The sequence below is a fragment of the Gossypium raimondii genome, chromosome 3 (assembly GCF_025698545.1).
Source record: "Gossypium raimondii isolate GPD5lz chromosome 3, ASM2569854v1, whole genome shotgun sequence".
In the NCBI taxonomy this organism is placed as follows: domain Eukaryota; kingdom Viridiplantae; phylum Streptophyta; class Magnoliopsida; order Malvales; family Malvaceae; genus Gossypium; species Gossypium raimondii.
In genome coordinates this window covers 42,222,324-42,238,284 of record NC_068567.1, presented here as the reverse complement: position 1 = coordinate 42,238,284, position 15,961 = coordinate 42,222,324, and positions in this window count along the sequence as shown.

Here is a 15,961-nt window from a genome sequence, read left to right as displayed (position 1 = left end):
TTGGAAGCATATCATATAGATTAGGTAAGAATGTCACTAGGATTATTATATGATCATTCTTGAAATATGAGATAAAAACCTTACACGTGTTTAAAATATTAAGTAAGAGAAGGTCCTCGAACAAGACCTAAGGCCTCCATTGATGGCCCTTAAGTGATAGCATGATAAAGTTTCGAGTCAGTTCCTACCCTAGCCGCACCCCAAGGTAAACTTTATCATGTGGGTTCACTAGATAGGATTTCCTTTTAAAGACAACTAGTCATACATGACTCTCAGTGAGATTGTCCCAAGATAACTTACAAATGAAAGCATTTTCATGATGGGTGTTGTGTCAATGGTTACACACTCAAGATCATCTTTTATTAAATAGCCCCCAAGAAATGATATTTAAGCTAGAGATATGACCAAACATTAAATGGTCATTGGCTCATGTGGAGTCTTGAAAATTAAGATTCACGAATTGATTGGATGTAATGCATGTTCTTGCTAGTTAATCATGGATCCCAAGGCGACATGATTGATAGGTATAAGAATGATAATAGTAGCGGAAAAATGTTTTCAAGGTTTTAATACAAGACGAATGCACCATACTGCATTCTTGATATGTTGCTGAAATGAAAATATTTGCTTAATACAAAGAAAGTAATTAGTGAATCTTTATTGCTTTTTGGTTCAAATGTGTTTCCTACTCCTCTTATTAGCATTCTTACTAAGAACAAATTTAATAGGGATAACTTTTAAGAATGGAAACGAAACTTACTGATAGTGATTAGCTATGAGAAATGCAAATTCATCCTTGACGAACCTTACCCACCTGAAGCTCAACCTAAAGCGAGAAATCGTTGAAGATATTTTGACTTGATTTCTCGATGTTATATGTTAGCGAGCATGGGTAGTATACTGGAAAAACAACACAAGCTTTTTCGTACTACTAAAGAGATCATGACAAATTTGGAGGATTTACTCGAAGGTCAAGTCACATTGGCTCGATAATTCGCCATTACAAATTTGATGAACTCTCAACTGAAATATGACACTCTGATAAAAAAACATGTGCTTAAGCATATGGGATTCTCTGTGGAAGTAAAGGATAATGGGGTTGAACTAGACGTGAACACTCATATTAAAATAGTGTTCAAATGCTTGATCAATGAGTTCGTTGGCTTTGGGGCCACTTATAGTTTGGGGAACAAGGCGATTACCTTGACTGAACTAATGAAGGAATTACAATACTATAAGTTAATGTTGAATGGTCATAAGCTGGTTCAGGAGAAACCTGAGGTAAACCTAGTTGTATGCCCCTCGTCCTCTAAAAAGAAGCAGAAAGTTAAGGGAAAGAAGACTAAGACTAAGTCTTCAGTTCCACCTTGTGTGGATCGGAAGAAGACTAAGAAGTCAAAGGATCCTAAAAATATCAAATGTTTCTTTTGCAACAGAAAAGGGCACTTCAGATGAAATTGCAAAGAGTATTTGGAATATTTAGCCGAAAAAGGAAAATCTATAGAACTCTTTGTGGTTGAAGCGTACTTAGTGGCAAAATCAATTGACAACTAGGTTATTGATTCTGGAGCCACTAACCATATGTGGGTTTCTTTATAGGGGTTCAGCGAAATAATAAGTCTACGTGAGAAAAGTCTCTCGTTGTGAATCGGAGATGGGAGCTATGTTTCAGCCAAAGTAGGAGGAGAAGTTATTTTACATTTTGTTACTTTTAAGAAGATAATTTTAAACGACATATTTTATGTACCTTATTTTAAGAGGAACTTAATTTCTATGGCATATTTATTTAATGACAGTTATTTCGTGACATTCAATAAATGGATTGTTATTCACAAAAATTGTTCTTTAATTTGTAATGGATGGATGGAAAACAATCTCTACTTTATCAAACCAAATAACGACTTGATGCTTGAAACTGAAATGGTGAATAAGAAGATTAAAGCTTCACTCTAATTAGGGGTACCTATGGAACTAAAGACTTGGTCATAATAACTAAGAAAGAATCACTAGACTCGTGAAAGATGGTTCCTTAAGTATGCTTAAGGAAGTTAGTTTCCCACAATGTGAATCTTGCTTGGAGGGTAAAATGACTAAAAGGTCTTTTCATGTGAAAGGTACAATGGCTAACCTACCCTTAGAACTTATGCACACTGATGTATGTGGTCCCATAAGCATCAGTGCCTGAAGAAGTTACAATTATTACATGACTTTCATCGATGACTATTCTCGATATGAATATGTGTATCTAATACATTGTAAAAGAAAAACCTTTGATAAATTTCAAGACTTTCGTGTGAATGTGGAAAAGCAATTAGATTTATCCATAAAAAATCTTTGGTCTGACCGAAATAGGGAATACTTATCTGATGAGTTCCTAGGATACCTTATAAAGAATGGGATTTTATCCTAGTTGACTGCATCAGGCACTCCACAACAGAATGGAATAGCTAAGAGAAGGAATAGACCCTTGCTTACATGGTTCATTCAATGTAAAGCTATTCATAACTCTCTAATTCCTTCTAGGGATATGCGATACAAACGGCTTGTTATATTCTGAATGATGTCTCAACCAAGTCTCTTTGTGAGACGCCTTATGAACTGTGGCATGGAAAGAAACCTGCTCTAAATCAATTTAGAATATGGGGTTGTCTAGTACATGTTCTGGATAAGGATGTAGAGAAGTTGGATGCACAAATAGAATTGTGCATGTTTGTAGGATATCCAAAAGGAACAAAAGGTGGATTATTCTACAATATGAAAGATGATAATATTAAAGTTTCTACTCATGCTAATTTCCTTGAGAAAAGCTACATTGATAACTTTAAGCCTTGAGGTAAAGTGGTACTCGAGGAACTTTCGGTAGCTATAGAACAATCACCAAGTTCAATTCTCGAGAAAGTTGTACAAAGACCTGCAAAAATCAACAACATAGGGGAATATGTCGTAGTGAGAGAGTTTCTATGAAACTAGACTACTTCATCTATGATGGTAGTATTTACAATAAGAAATTCAATCCTAAGGATGATGATCCACTCACATATGAGGAGGCTATGCAAGACATTGATCCCAAACTCAGGAAACAGACCATGAATGCGGAGATGGATCTAAGGAATCTAATACGGTGTGGGAACCAGTGGACTTACTGGTTGAGATTAAACCCATAAGGTGCAAGTGGATCCACAAGAAGAAGAGAAATGCAGAAGGGAAAGTGGAAACACATAAAGCTAGACTTGTAGGGAAAAGATACACATAGAAAGAAAGCATCGAATACGATGAGACCTTTTCTCCAGTAGTCATGCTCAAGTCTTTCCATATACTCTTATCTATTGTTGATGCTCACGATTACGAGATCTGACAAATGGATGTCAAGACAAAATTCTTGAATGAATATCTAGATGAGACCATTTACATGGCTCAACCCACTTGCAATGTTGTCAAAGGAAATTAGTGTTTTGTCTTAAGCAAGCGTCCCACTCATGGAATAAAAGACTTGATCAAACAATCAAGACTTTTGCATTTAAGCAAAACACTAATAAACCTTGTGTTTACAAGAGTATAAAAGAAAAAAAGGTAGTCTTCATCATTTTGTATGTCAATGATATTCTATTTATCGGAAATGATATAGGAGAATTTGTTGGATTTTGTAACACCCCTTACCCGGCCTAGTCACCAGACCTAAGTAAAGAGATGCTATAGTTATACATAACAAATCAATAAATACTTTATTAAATATAAAACTCCATTATTCATAAAGCAAAGCACACATAATCGAACATATTAAGAATTTGAACTCTACAAGGACCTAGTTGCAAAATCCAATCTCAAAATAGAATTGATTTACAACACTTTTAAAGTTTTGAAGTCAATAATGAAAATCAGTAGTAGGTATCGATATTGCATTGATACCTTTTTAAATTCGATACCAAATTTGAATATTGTTTTCTTTACAAAACAAGGGTATTGATACATATTTTATGAAAATATATCAATACTCAAATAAAAATCGATACCAATTTAGCATTCTATTTGTTTTGAAAACTATTCGTATGATCCAATATCGATACCAAATGCCAAAGTTTCAATACTTATGTTCAAAATGGTAAAAATCTCATCTTTATAAGTCCATTTCATGCCAATTTTTCCTATCACACAAAAGGCATGAACATTACCTATTCAAACATTTAAAAATCTAATCAATGTGCCCTCATTGAGACCACAATTCAACATTCATATCAAACTCACATTCTATAATAATTTAAATTTGATTCATAGTACTCAAATATTACTAAAATCACATGTCAAACCTACCATTATAACCAAACCATTTACGACCACAATACTATATTTCAATTACTTCCTTTGAGTCTTATACCGATTAGATAAAATCAAGTTCACAAGTAGCTTACTTATATCAAATACAAAAGCACATTTACAAGTAAACTAAAACAACTTCACATTAAGCTAAAATATATCATATAGAGTAAGTATCTAAACATATTCTAACACACCTATTACATGCCATATAACCCAAAAGTAAACATCCAAAAACTACCAAAATATATCTGGATAGTATGATTGCTTCGAGTTGATCCAATTGTCCGATTTCCACAAAAAGTAATCTACAAGAAAATAGAAGAAATAATACGAGTAAAATTTACTAGAGCTTAGTAAATTCAACTGTCAAAAATGATAAACTTACCGTATAAATTTATATAATTCACACATTACCATTTTATAAACTACGATCCTGTCAATCACAACCATTCAACAGGTGAGTCTTAATAGCAATGCACTTAATGAATATCCTATTTAATTATATCAGATCATTCAATATCATCTCAAGTTAGTTTATCAAGAAATCATATAATCATTTAAAAACTTGCTCGATGAATGATATAATGGATCCGGATATACAATTAACCATCCAAACACACCAGAATGCTCAAGTGAGCTTAGCCAACCGAGAACACAACTCAGCACCAAGTGTCTAACTCGTAGGCTAATATCCCTCAGAAACACAACTGAGCACCAAGTGCGATGCCCAAAGGCTTTACATCTGCCCCCGGTAACACATTAGAATCATTATAGTATAGCTCGAAAGTCCGCTATAAATGCTGGACTTCAGTATATTCAGTGAATAGTAATGAATCAATAATCATTCTCTCAATAGAACCAAACCCGTATAGTGCGCACTAAAACCTATTAGCATGCCAGTTGTATCTTATTCTACGTTTATCGGCTGAGTATGACATTGAATAGTATTGTTCAAGTCAATTAATTTCTTGGCACACATCAACTTAGTTCAATTCAATTATGTCAAAATATTCAACATTCCAATTCATAGTTAATATAACATTCAATTTAATACGAAACAAAATCGTACAAACTTACTAGGGCTAAACTATAGAGACAACGAAAGTTCAGGGACTACTCGGTAACTTTCCCTTTTCCTCGATTATATACTTGTTCTTGATCTATAAAGTAGTTTATTTCAATTGATTAACCTCAATTTCATATAATTTTCAATCTGGTGCAAATTATCTCCTATTTACTAATTTTCTCATTTTCAATAAACTTTTACACTTTATTCAATTTGATCCTTAAGACTAAAACATGATTATTTTCACAATTAATCCTTATCCCTAATAAAACGAATTCAATTATACTCAAATATAATCCACATATGCTAATTTTTTCCAAGAAAACATGCTTTTTTCATTTATTTTAATTAAATCCTAAACTTAAAAATCATACAAAATCACTTAATAAGATATTTCTATTTAACACCCAAGCATCATATTATACCATCTTCAAAAACACATCAAATTCGTCAATGGCATCTTCCAAAACATTTAAAAATCTTACAAATTAACCCCCCCGGGTTAGCTACATAGAGCTAATACGATCCCAAAAACATAAAATTCATAAAAAAAAAGGGTGAAAATTACCTAGCATGCAAGTCAATTAAGCCAAGGCTGAAAGATCCCTTAGCATTTCCATGGTGTTTCAGTTTTACCATGTTCAAATAAGGAAGATGACAATTCACTTTTATTTAATTTAAGTTTTATTTTCTATTTACCATTTTACCCTTAACAAATAAATCAAATTTCACTTCAAAAACCCACCTAAACCGTCCACTTAATACATACATGATATATTTACCTATTAAATCCATCATTTTACCTTTCAATTTTCATTTAGTACTTTTACGATTTATTCATTTTACCTAATAGAAATCGACTTTTGCAACTTTTACGATTTAGTCATTTTTAGATTATTAAATATCTAAACGTTAAGATTTATTAACCAAAATTTAATACTACACTCATGATCTTGTAAATATTAAATAATTAATATTTACTAACTAACACATTAGAATTGTGGTCTAGAAATCACTATTTCTGACACCACTAGAAAACAGAATGCTATAGATCTGATGCCCTAAATGTAGTATTTTCGTCTAAGTACACTTGTAATTTTTTTGAACAGATTGGTTAATAAAATTATTCATGAATTACATTAATAATTTGTATATTATCCTCATATGGTTTTTGTAAGCAAAGCAAAACGGAAGAAAATGTTTCTCATAGGTTGTCTAATGTTTAACTAATGCTAAGCGGTATTATGTGGCCGAATCGTAGTATGGAAAGACAACTTATATTAGTAGATGAACCTACACATGTCCTTAGTCTAATAAAAAATGAGCAAATTGATTTAAAGACTAATATGTCGTCTATCAAGTCCAAACGGGAAGATGTCTTGTCTTGGGCATCGAAGTGGATGACTCCTAGAAAATAGAGACATAGATGTCACTAACTGGACTGACAATACATCGGACAGGACCCAAGAAGAATAGATCTTGAATCAATTTATGGATTTATCACTTTTGACGCTCATAGTGTAGCATACCTAAATCCGGAGTGGATGGCGGACTATGTATGCGTGACTCGTACACTTTAATGTAAGGAAAAGCTTGAGTTAAAATATATATGGAACCAAAAGCTGGTACGTTGGGTGTACAACTTCTATAGTATGTAGCGTCATTCACAACAGTGGAATTAATAGCCCAACACATGGGTAAATGATATCCACTCTTTGGTCTTATATGGTTTAAGAAAATAAACGTGGCCATAGTCATCCGTCTTTGTGATAGATGACTTCATCACTATTTGATAGTGATTGACTTTTCATTAAGGAGGATGTAATGGTTACAATGAGATAAAATAGGATCATATTGGGAGAGCAGATATTATCCCAAAAAGATCAAGGATATCCTATGAGGGTAACACACTTTGACAAGGTCATTGGACGAGCACTAAATAGTTACTTTCGTAATGGTATGTCATTAGCGAGAGCTCAATCATGATACTATAGTGGAATGACTTAATGACTAAATAAGTTTATAATTAATAGGCGAAAAGCCAAAAATTAATTACATATAATTTGAGCTTCAACTACATATGTCCAATTGGTCCCTCCGCTAGCTCGTTGAAACCAAAAATGAATTGCATGTTTGAAAAGAAATGAACGGAATGAACATAAAAAGAGAAATTGGAAACATTCAAGAATGATTATGGTTTTCTCTAAAATGGAGAAATGGAATCATTTGAAAATGAATATAGGTTTCCAAAAATGTAAATGAAAATGGAAACTTGCATTTTTATATAGGACTACTTAAAAAATGATGGAAGAATGAGTTTATGTTATTAGACTATTTTGAAGCCCAAAAATGAAAATAAATCATTTGATCATAGTGAACATTTTGAGTTGTGACATACTGAATGAATTTTCTCAAAATTTTACCAGGGTAAAATGTCAAAATTTTATCGCGGGTAAAATTGACAAAGAATTTACCGGGTAAATTTGGGATGAGAAAATTATTTAATATTTAAATATTAAAGTTTATTTCAGGGAATAGAAAATTTGAATTAGGTTCGATCATATTACAAAGTATTGGGTCAAAAAGGCCCAAGAAGTACTCGTAATTGGACTCGATGTGAGAGAGGCCAAAAACCTCTCATGTAAAGAGGTGGGACGACAAAACCCTAGTATCATTAACTAGGGTTCCCGCCCCCTATATCCTAGATAAACTAGGATAAATTTTTTTCTAGTGTAAATAAACTTCTACAACTCTACAAGGGTTCTACCTTCTCTTTCTATAACTAGATGGCACCGATAGAGCTATTTATACAATTTTTGAGATATTGTTATACTGCCGACAAATAGAGATAACTTATTCTCAACTTATAAATATATTTTTCAGAATAACAATTTTACCAGTTTCTACTAAAGAAGAGAGAATTTCTGTTTTCACCACAAAAGGAAAAAACTTTCTAGTTTTGTGTTTTGACTCAATGGTTCAAGCCTACACTCGAAGCAATTCGTGGGACGACAATAGTGGAGAAGATCGTTTGATTGAAAGTCGATAAACATCAATGATCCACTTATCCAAAAACATAGGTACGAATTTGGTTAAGGTTTATTGCTATAAATATCACAAACCAAGTCGATTTTAAAAATTTTAATTTTTCGTTGTGTAAGAAAATTGTTTTCAAGCCGAGTTTTTTCCAATAGAATTGTCATTAGTTAAACTGTGGTTAGCTTAAAAGCTTAGCATGAAGAACTTGGATGAAGCTAGTTATATTCCTGGAATTCAAATCTTTAGGGGTCGAAAGAATAAAATGATAGCTCAATCACAAGATTCATACATTGATAAGGTGCTAGAATGGTTTGTAATGACCGATGCAAAGCCAGGCGCTCAACCGACTGCATCGGGTTTTTTTCTTTCTTTGAATGACTATTCCAAAACAATGGAAGAAAGAGAGCTTATGAGTAAGGTTCCATATGCTTCGGTAGTTGGAAGCATTATATATGCAATGTTTTGCACATATCTAGATATTTGTTTCGCAGTAGGAATGGGTAATCGATATCAAGCAAATCCTGGTCTCAGGCATTGACAAGCTGTAAAGCATATATTAAGGTATCTTAAAAGAACCAGGGATTATATGATTGTGTATTTTGGGGAGAACCTTCTTCCTATTGAATACATAGACTTAGGGTGGGTTTGGATGGGCGATTGGGTGCGGTGCGGTGCATTTAGTTTAATTTTTGTCTCACACTACAGTGTCGCTACAGTATCTAATCTCACCGCCACCGTTGTTTTTACACTAACCGCAGGTAAATGCACCACCCATCCAAACTCACGCTTAGACTTTTAAACCTATAAAGATTTGAGGGAATCGACATCAGGAAAAGTATTCATCCTAAGCGGTGAAGCTATAGTATGGAGAAGTGTAAAACAAATTTGAAATGTTGACTCTATTATGGAGGTCGAGTATGTGGCTACTTTTGAGGCAAAAAAATAAGTGATATGTGTTGCGTGTAAATAATTAATTCAATTGTGCAATTGTACACGTTATTCAAGTAATAAATTGGTAAGTAAGTATCGTCTCCACAGGGATCAAAAATTGGTAAGAAATTGATTAAGTTATTATAATCCTATTAAATTTACCAAATAGCAGGAAATACTTTTAAACTGAATATGTAACACCCCAAATTTTGGGCCTAGAAGAAATAGGTTTTGAACAAGGGAACAGATAGAAGACTGTACATAAATATTTAGTTGTGCACGGAAGTGACATAAATGAATGTTTGCTTCATGGCTAAGAGATTTAGGAGTGTTTGGAAGTGTCTAAGAAGTCAAGGGTTCAAGCCTTAGCTCATGCAAAAAAAATTTCTTTTAAGTTAATAAAATCCTTGAATCTAGATAGTGCATTCTTAAAGTATTGTGGTTAAAATATGATACAAAGGAGTTGTTGGTCTAGTGGTAAGGGGCGTGTGGAGTGTACATGGGGTCTAAGGTTCGAGTGGTGGCGCATCAAAAAAGAGAGCATCATTTTGCTGCCTAATCCGTATGGCTGGTAGACTTGGATTGAAATACTACTAAATGGAGTTTGAACTAGTCATAGAGAGAATTGAGGAGGGATATTTGGAGAGATTTTAGGAGAAAAATTTGGGATTGAGAGAATATCTTATTTTAATTAATTCTTTTCCCAAATTGGGTTTCATTTTTTTTCCCAGAATCCCTCCAACAAGTTTGATGTTACTCTCTTCCTCCCCTTCCATCTTTCCTTTTTATTTTTTTTCCTATGCCTCCATAGCCGAATTCTGTCCTTTTTTTAGCCGCATCTTTTGTTTCGTTTTCTCTTGACTTCAATCTCCCTATGTTGCTACCAAAATCTCTTCTCTTCTCTATTGGCGATTGCTTCTCCTTGTTTCTACCTGAACTCCACTTCATTCTCTCTTTTCCATCAATTTCTTTCTTAAACAGTCTTCTGTCTTTTCAACGTTGGTTGCGTCAGTGGCAGCAAATCGTAACGAACGGGGTTTTCCTGTGGGATAGTTCTTTTCATCTTTCGGAATAGTTGGGGTAAGCAATATATTTAGAGATCGTTTTTTTTGGCTTAATGGCAGTAGTTTAAGTCATGACTGATTTTGGCATGGGATTGTCGTTCTCAGGTGCTATTCACATCAGGAGCGTTTGCGTACAAAAAATCGTGTCAGGTGTGTAAACACCCTATTCAACTATCGAACAGCAAAAAACTGAAAAGCCAGAAACACGGCGTTTGAGACCACACAGGTGTACGATCGCTCGTGTGTCAACTCCAACCCGCGAAACATGGGTGTTTGATTGTAGAGGCCTCCATGAGCAAATTCATGGGCTTGGGCCGTAATGGGCCACGTTGGGCGTGTCGTCCCTACTTGGGCCGAGTACTAGGCCTTAGGCCCATTTACACTATTATGACCATTTATGTTACCTGAGTCGCTCGAGGCGACTGCAGACCTTTTGAGAGGTCAATAAATGATCGAATTACCCCTACAAGGTAAAATGACCGAATTACCCCCATAGGGTAAAATGACTAAATTACCCTCATAGGGTAAAATGATTGAATTACCCTTATAGGGTAAAATGACTTAATTACCCTTATAGGGTAAAATGATCGAATTACCCCCACAGGGTAAAATGACCGAATTACCCCAATAGGGTAAAATGACTGTTATACCCCTAGGAGATGAAATGACTGTTATGGCCTTATGTTATGATTGATTTGCTCTATGATATGTATGACTGTGATTGAGCATAACATTTTGCATACACGTACGATATTATGTCACGACATATTACATGGGGATGGGTTGTTATATTTGGAGGAAGTGTACAGTACTGATAAGGTTGCACGAGTCGCCCAAGACAACTGTAGACCTACTAATGGCTATATGTCGTTTATTTTACTGACAGCTTTGCTGCAATATTGGTGTGGTGGCTGGGTGGGTCGATTTTATCCCCACATGGTGTGTTGGTGGTATAGAGTGGTGTGTTGGCTAGATTGGGATAGGTTGCATTATTGCACTATACCGATACTGTATTGGGCTAAGGCCCACATTGCTACTGTATTGGACTAAGGCCCACACTGTACTGTCACTAAATAGGGCTCAGGCCCAGACTGTCACTGCTTGTTGTATATTGATTGACTGACAGTAGATTACACACTGAGTTTCGTAAACTCACTCTTTCCTTTTAACCGTGCAGGTAATCTCAGTCTTAGGCGATTTGGTGGTACGAGTGACTCGGAGGTGACCACACAACTGCAGCAGTTCTACATTTGCTTTCATTTAAATTTAACGTTTATGTTGGGTTTTGTTTATGTAATAAGGCCTTTAAGTTTGTTTAAATTTTTAATTAGGCTCTTGCTTACTTATTTTAAACTGCTAGTTTAGGAGATGAAGAATTTTCAAAATAATTACTATTTTTAAAGACACGAAATTTAGACATTTGAGTTTTCAAAAGCTTCCGCGATTTTAGATCAACCTTTTATATCAAAAGTAGACAACAAGGCAAACGTTTTGGCTATATGATTTGTTAAATAATAATTACGGGGTTTTTAAACCTAAACACAAACTTCTACCAATGAGTCCAATCCTTTGAAAGACACTTTAATGTGACACGTTAGATCCGACCGTAACGTCTAGGCCTAGTTTGGGGTGTTACATTTAGTGGCACATCAAAAAAGGGAGTATTTATTTTGCTGCCTAATTCGTGTGGGTGGTAGAGTTGGAATGAAATACTGCTAAATGGAGTTTGAACTGGTCATAGAGAGAATTGATGAGGGATATTTGGAGAGAGTTTAGGAGAAAAATATGGGATTGAGGGAATATCTGATTTTAATTAATTCTTTTCCCATTTTCGGTTTCATTTTTTCCCAGAATCCCTCCAACAAGTCTGACATTACTCTTTTCCTCCCTTACCATCTTTCCTTTCTATTTTTATTTTTTTGCACAAGCCCAAGCTTGAACCCAAGACTTCCTCATACACTCCCAAACACACCCAAATCACTTAACCACTGAAGCAAACAAGTAGTTGTGTCACTTCCTTGCACAACTAAATATTTATGTGCAGTCTTCTATTTGTTTCGTTGTTCAAAACCTATTTCTTCCAGGCCCAAAATTCTAGGTGTCATAGAATAAGAAGTTGGTATAATGAATTAATGTAATTTAATGCTAAAAGCAAAAAATTGATATGACAAATAAAATGTTGTGGCAAATTACAAAGAAAAGTAAAAGTACTTCTATTGTTGAATGAACGGGGCAGGAATTATTTAGGTGAACTACTCATATCAAAATAATGTCATGGCAAAACATTTTCTAATCAACTACTTAAAGAATTACTACTGTAACCTGCTTCTTTCGATAGCTAGATTTAAGTTAGAAATCTAAGTTAATGTATATCTACAGACTTTGCATTAAAAACTGCAATGAACGATCTTTTTTTCAAAATTTGCAACATCTATATCTAGAATGCTACGAGTATTCTATTGAATATTCGCTTGTATCACACGATTCTAGATCCAATATATTTAACCTTTTCAGAATTAAAAATACATCTAAGAACACAGCATGCAATCAGCTATGTCTAGAACTTGCATGCATGTTTTTAAAATAGACATAAATCGAATGAAACAGTGATATAAACAATTTCAAATCATGAACATTAAAGATGGTAAATATTCACCCAAATAACTCCAACCCAGAAAAGATTTAGTTCATGGGTGGAAAAGTAAACACTGAATTTAAACCATTCATCAACATTTAAAGAAATTTGAATCACAGAAATCAGGAAAACTAAAGACAGAACTGCAGGATTTCTCGCCACACTCCACCTTCTCTTTTATCTTCTGAACATTCGTGAATCCAGAATAGTTGTCTCTTCCACTTCTTCACATCTATATTCTGCACTCTGTAGTTGCTACGCTTTCTTTCTCTGAAACTCTCTAATGGATTTTTTATCTGTGCAGAGAGAGGTTGCTCTCACCAGTCTCATTCTCACACAAATTCTCCTCTCCTTTTTTTTCTTCACTTTCCTTCTTTTATTGGGTAGATTCGTCCGACCTCAGCACACACTTTTCATTCCTCTTTTTAGGTTGGTTTTTTTGGTACACGTCCAGCTGGCTGAGGGTGATGTGGATAGAGTACTACGTCATTTTCCCAAAATTGCCATGGCAATTCTATTGGAAATCAATCTTGCCAATTGCCACGATAATGTTTCACTTCCTTTATTTTCCCTCTTCATCTTTTTGTTCTTCCTACACATGTAGGCATACAAAACCACACATTTCCTCCCTAAGTGATAAAAGTAACAAATAATGGCCAATGTAGCACAATCAAGGCTTTGTTATGCAATGTTCTAAAATTATCCTAAAAATGCAGATGTATTCACTTAATTTCAAATAATTAATTCCATCTAAAGGCCTTAAATCTAACTCTTTTCAATAGTTATCACACCCTCAAACCTGAATTATTACGTATCTTTAAGCAAATGATTTATGAATATGCATGAATGCATGGAATTGCCAAAACAATTAGTCACCAAATGTACTACCAAATCGTATTGAACATAATGTGTACCTTTATTCTCAACAATCTTCTACTGAAACAAATAAAAAAAATTCTTGCAATTGTTGTAACCATATTTAGCAATTGCAATGCAGAAAATGGTTCTTAAAGGTAAAATTTTCTAAATATTTCAGCAATTAAAACTGTAGCAGATCTCTCTAAATATACTTAGGTTATCTATCTCCTAACTCAGTTTTTTTTAGGCAATTATTCAATTTTCAACATAAAATTTCCTAGGGGATTCATATTGTCATATGATTATCTACTTGACACCCTCAATGGAGCATATACTAGACTGCCATGTATTATATCATGTCACAATTTGAATATAAATCACTAGTGAACAAAAGCTTTTAACAAAAAAGATGGATGGTGCAAACAACTATCTTAGCAATTTAACCTCAAAATTCAATGGAGTGTCACTAGAATATGTGCATTTATTAATATCTTTTTCTTGAACAAACACTCATATTTGAACTCATTTTTCTGGTCAACAACATAATGGAGCAAACAAAATATTGCTGAGCTACTCAACAGGTTCAAACATTGGAGTATTCATATTATTGTCAAGACAAAAAATATACGCTATTACTGAAATTAAGTCAAGAAATCCTAATTTTATTCAAAGATGCTACTATAGCATAATTGCATTTATACTTTAATTATTCTACTTTTAGAAAGTTATTTTCAACAATTGTCCTACGCTAAATATGCCTAAACAACTATCATTATATTTTTAAGTTTACAAAGAAGAGTTATTATCTTCATTGAACATCATTGATAACCATATACTCACATAATCCAATAATTAAATGGCAATTGAACGTTATGGTAAAAGGATTGTATGAACAATTAATAATGCAGTTGATATGCACAACACACCCCCAAACCTAAGGGATGCATTGTCCTCAATGCATGAACATGACAAAATAGATTGAATAAAAACTATATAAATGCATGAAATAGATAAACTCTAAAATAAAGGAACATGAAAATATAAAAATCAAAGCTTGGAGGAGAAAGAAATTACTTCACTTGGGTTGGGTGGATGTCCTAGCAACTCTCTTGTAATGTTGTGGCATGTTCGTCATCACTATTAGCTTAAACGGTTTTACCAGCAGCTTTTTTAAATCTTTTTCTCTTAAGCTGGTTGATGGGCACCTTTTCCTCATCATCATCAGAATCGCCAGTATCTGACATTATGATTTCATCAATTATTTGATGAAACGCAAATTCCTGCGCAATCATAGAAGCCTTGGATTGTGGTTAAGGTGTGGTCGTTTGAGTGATATCCCTTCCATCATTATCATATTCAATGTGGATAGATTTTCTCCTGGCTACATCTTGCTCTATGTATTGGTTGTGCGTGGGGGCAGTGGCAGGTTCTTCATCTTCAGATTTAGGATACAGTAGTATTTCCTTAGGAAAAATAGGAAATAATGGCATTGAATGTGAGAAACTCTATTGCAAGGATTTACAAATGGCAATATCACCTTGGCAGACATATCCCCAAAAGATGTCTATTTCCTCTTAAGCTTTGCCCAAGTTAGTGGAAAGCATTTTCTGATGTTTTTCCAATACACCCAACTGTTGTTTCAAACCTTCTACATCTTCAATCATTCACTGCTCAAACTCAGTGTGAGAAGTTGAGGAGGCAGTAGAAGCAGCCCTTAGAAGAAAAGATGGAGGTGTGCCAGTTTGCCTTGGCAATTCCTCGCGATCCAATTTCTGAGCAATGTGTGTTGTAATAGCCATTTTCTTAGAAAGTTGGTCTTCATTTTGTGACAAGGGAACCTTGACTCTTTGGCAGAGTGCATTAATCAGTGAGGGGAAATTTAATGTACTAGCATTATTTTGGGCACAGCGATGAATCTCATGAAAGATAATTTTTCCATTAATCTTTCAACCCACTATTATGGAGTGAAAAAGCAACAATCGGTCATTAGATATTATGGCATTATGTGTAAAAAGAATGAGACGAGTTTTTAAGAACTAGTACCAAATCTTACAT